Source organism: Pipra filicauda, unplaced genomic scaffold, assembly GCF_003945595.2.
Source record: "Pipra filicauda isolate LSUMZ 115617 unplaced genomic scaffold, ASM394559v2 scaffold276_size1017673_pilon, whole genome shotgun sequence".
NCBI lineage: Eukaryota > Metazoa > Chordata > Aves > Passeriformes > Pipridae > Pipra > Pipra filicauda.
This window is the reverse complement of record NW_024104394.1, coordinates 564,595-569,734: the sequence shown is the minus strand read 5'-3', so window position 1 is coordinate 569,734 and position 5,140 is coordinate 564,595.

Sequence of the window (5,140 nt, the reverse complement as noted above, 5' to 3'; positions counted from 1 at the left end):
ATTTGAGACCTTTTTAGCAAAAGCTCTGCCAATTTATATCTGACATTTTTTCCCCTTTTCATAATTGAATTGTTATTTGCTCTTTAGCAGTGACTATCAGTCTAATTTAATGTGACTCTATCCATCCTAAAGCATAAGACTGTGAGAGAAAAGAAAAAAAGTTCTTTATGCTAACTACAAATAAAATAGGAAATTAAAAAACTTTAAAAAATTTAAAATATAAATGCATTTCTAAGAGCAATAGATGAGTGTTTCAGGGCTTTCCCAACGTTCACGAACACTAGTATGGGTTGCTAATGTGTTTTTTTTCCCTACACTTTAAGTCCATAAAATCAAAATGTTCTATTTTTCCATAATAAAAATGTAATAAAAAGTCATGTTCCACCTATACGGAAATCTATGCTTTATTTTCAAAACACCATACTTTTTCATACTTAGAATGGAAAAAGAAATTTCCTATATTCGACAGTCTGTACCTAGGTTTTTAGACAACCATTTTGCTGTCACCTCTATTTTTTTTCTCCCAGTCTTTGCCAAGTAGTTTCAAAATTCAAATCAGTAACTTGGAGAAATTATGAATGAAACTGTGGCAATTTATTTGTGGGAATTACCATGTTCTTTAAAAGACCCTTGAATATCTACAATGCATTCCAGTATATGTAGTTACAGAGACTTGAATGACTGTGAGTTGTAAGTTACACTAGGTCTTCTCAACTATGTAAAGAGGAAAATCTTTTTAAATAGTTCCACAGTGGGCTTAAGTTGGTTTTTACTGTGCTGCACTATTTTTCAGTGGATAATTTGCATTGAACAATGGAAAATTCAGTGACTTACACATAGTGTCTGCTTCTCCATGGAAGTAAACACTATAAAAAAAATCTCATTAAAATTATCTACTATGACAGACAAAAATTTATGTGATAAACCAGTTGAGAACTACAACTACATTACCAAAGCCAACAGGGTCATGATACTAGAGAATGTCAGTAATAGGAAACAGAGGATGATCTTATTATGGCAATTCTGTAACAGGATTTTAGGCACTGAATTGGATAGTACAATCAAGAGTCAATATATTAAATGATGCAGACAGAAATATTTTAATCTCTAAAGTTGCTTTTTTGCATTGTTTTTCTTGTATGAATAACAGTACATGTGGTACAAATTGATATGCTCTAGAATGTTTTGTAATTGCTAAAAACATGCTATTCAACTGAATATGAAAAAACCAAGGGTTTTGTATGTTCTTTTATGATTATACATTTCTATAGCATTTTACATTGTTCCTTCATTTAATCTGTACAATTTAAAGATAATTCATCTTTTTATATAAGGTCACACTTTCAAAAGATTTTATAGCAAGTGGACCATGACTGTTCAATATGCCTATTAAAATCAGAGATTTTGTTAATTACAGAGGAGGTGCCTTTGTAGCTGTAATAGAAAGACACTCATGTTTTTTCTGTTAAAAACAAAAACAAAATCTCTTGTATATCTACAAGGAGGCTAGCAAGAAATTAACCTGTAAACATGTAGGGCAATGATATCTATTCATTCCACATACAACTTCCCATTAAAATTAAAACAGCAGTTCAGCTCCTGGATCCTGATGCCTGTTGTGCAGTGAAAGTCTAAGAGGGATGTTCTATATTCATTCTGTGTGCAAAATTGCCACAGATGTCAGCAGAAGAAAACAAATGAGTTTAGGATTTGCCGCGCTGGTATAATAAGTCAGACTAATAATTCATTTAGAAACGATCCCAGGCCCTTAAGCATCTGTGGAGTTAAGACAAGGGCAACTTTCTTGTAACCTCAGGGGAGAAACTAACCCCTATCTTAGGCTTATGCAGACGCCTATATTTTTCTTCCCTCCTTAAGCATAGTCACACTATCACTTTAGTTCAAATGCCACATATTTGTCTCAGAGGGATATAAATGGACTGACCATACACAATATACCAGTGAAATATCAGGCAGTGGAATTGGAAAAGGAGTATTCTTCTCTACTACCTAAATGACAGGTACCTTCAGGTTTTCAAAACTCTTTAATATTTTCCAAATGGCAGCACAAAATGCAGTTAATGAGAATTAATATCTGCCATAACAGAAAGAGCTACCCCCTGAGCAAACTTATCTTTTTCTTCCCTAAGTGATGGACCTCTGAGGAGCACATCATTGTTTCCAGACATAAAAAAAAAAAACTTGGATATTACCTGTAGGAATTTTTGTTTATGTGCACAAACAACTCCAAACTTTAAAACTGGACATTCTTTAGCTGTTTTAACCACATTTGGTCATTGCCCCAACCTGAAACTACAGCTACTCTTACATCTACTGTTATCTGGCTTTGATCAGTAATCTTTTCTAGCAGCCATGTATTCCTGACATGTCAAATTTTCACTTTGACTTAAAAGTGAAAAAGAATTTTCATCTGTTTATCACTTAGACAGCCTAATGTGATCAATTTCCTACTACCTGCCAGAGTGAGCAGTAAATAAATCAAATGAGCACAGATATCTAGATAAAAGAGTGGCAATAATACAGTTTGGTGGGGAAATAAAAGTGTCAAAAAATACTCAATTCGTGTGGATTTAAAACTTCATCTCTGCATTTGAGAAGCATCCAGAGGCAAACTATAAAATTATTATTAATTTTTACTTCAGAATTAAATGTTATCAATTCCACTAAGATCTCCAACTGCTTTACTAAACACCAGATCTGTAATCAAGTCTTTGAACTGCTGAAGCTTCTTGAATTTTTCTCTTAAAAAAAACCAAAACCAAACCAAACAACAAAAAAAACCCATTAAAAAAAACCAAAAAAGAACAACAGCAACAACAAAAACAAACAAACAAACAAACAAACAAAAAACACACAAAAAATACACCCACCCCCCCAAAAAAAACCCAGCCAACCATACAAAATAAACAAAAAACACTCCCTTGCAAAACCAACCAACTAAATAAACAAAAAGCCCTCCACCTCACACTAGGAAAGAAGAAGTTACTTAACAATATAAAATTAAATATCACAATAAGCCAAACGTAGCTATACAATACAAGTGTAATCCTTCTGCACTAAGAAGGAAATAATCAATCTGAGGTAGAATGAATCTGTGGTTGTTGTTGTTTGTTGAGGAAACAGTATACTGTGATTGCCTTAAATGGTCTGACAAAACGCATAAGCTTGCCAGGTAGGCTGTTGATACTGAATCACTGGTCATAATGTAAACAAAAATTTAATACAAATTTTAGATTATGTCACATAACCAGATGGGCTGGGATTGCATTTTAAAATATATTGTTCTTGCTGTTGGGTTCTGCAAAACCAATATTCCAAAGTGGCACACCTTTTGGTACTTTTATACTTTTTTCAAGATTTGAAAAAAACCCTAAAAAATCTGTGAATGAAAGAGCTTATTAAAAATACAAGTATGTAACATTGAGGAATACTCATTTCAAAGGAAACACCTTTCTATGGGCAACAATGGAAATAAATATATAGCTAATGAAAACCTAATGAAAACCTGTTGTAAGCTTGCCCTTATTAAAGATATTATCCAGTGTCATCTTCTTGTTATGTTGTTGTTTTAGAAAATTAGTGTAGCAATAAATAAAACCATATTTATTAGTTCATAGACCTTTCAATGTCTCTAACACTTCTGTTTCAGTTTATATTCAATTTCCATTTCTATTCAGGTAGCTAACAATTGTCTTTTGCTAAGCAAGACTGTATTTTCAATCTGCACTCAGACAGACAGACTTTTTTTCATACATTTTAATTTGTCTGTAAAGCCACCTATGACTTCTGAACACAGTTCTTGAAAGAAAAGGAATGATAAGTACGTGTTGTATTTTTGACAGAAATGTTAGATGGCTGCATAATACTTGCTAGAGGAATTGGCAACAACTTCAGTACTGGCCATGGAGCTGTCTGAACACCTGAAGTAATTTGCTTACGCGTTACTTTTCCTACAGAATTTAGCTTTCCTGTTCAGAGACTTCATTTGACTATTTTCTGCTCAGGTTGTGGTCAAAAAGCATAAGAAGCAGCCTGTAATTATGCTAACAAGTCCAAGAAAGCCTTTATCACTTTTTCCTTTATCTCAGCTTGCTCTTTTCTTTCTCTGTGCTTCCATATCACCCACTTGAATTACTTGGCAAAACTGACAGCATCCAGAAAAGAACACTCAATCCTTGCACATGTTTCATCCCAACACTTACTTTAAATTATGGGTACAAATATCAGTGTATTTAATATAAATAGAAGCTTTAGTGATCTACACATTTAGGTGAGACCCAACAAGACTTTTAGCCTCCAAGTATATCTGACATTAAATATTTTCTGTGCCTGTGTCGTTTTTAGAGTCTCTCTGCATGTATAGGCTGCTTTAACACCTGATTTCTTGCCATCAAATTCAGTCAATACTGTGATTTTTGATTTGTATTGATGAGATTTTGTGTAGATTTCATCTCAATATAATCTGAGTTTGAAAATGCTCTTATAAAAGCTCACTGATGTTATTAGATCTGAGAAGAATAGAACAAACCTACACAGGTGATGAAGTGCGAGCTGAAACAGATACAGGCTTTTTAGAAGATATATTCTTTTAAAGACCCATAATTTTTTTTCCATCTTCTTTTGGGCTTTTTATATTATCCTATATTCTATTCTAATGTTTTCAGACTAGAGGAAAGTAATGTAAATTCTATTTTTTTTTAACTGTATTGCAGGTGTGCAGAATTCAAACATGTTGATGCATGGCATATCTGCAGCAGAAGTAATGTCTTGAACTCTGTGCTTTTAGAACTCTATTTGCTGTATTTTCCTCCCTAAAAAAAATATTTTCCTAATAGAATTTTTTTTTTAAACTCATATTTTGGTTAACAACAGGACAAAAAAAGGAGATGGATGGGCAAAAATAAAGGGTCCATTTGTGAGTTTATAGTGTACACCATGTTCCAAGTGCCAGGAGCACTTCTATTAGGAGTCATCATCTCTGTGTTGCTTGGTTTAATGGTGCTTTGGGATTGAACATGCTCAGTCAAAATATAAAATACCATGAAAGAAGTTATCTAAAGAGGTTTGAGCTGCTACAGAAAAGTTTAATATAAGTAAGATGATTCGGGTTTGATTGGGG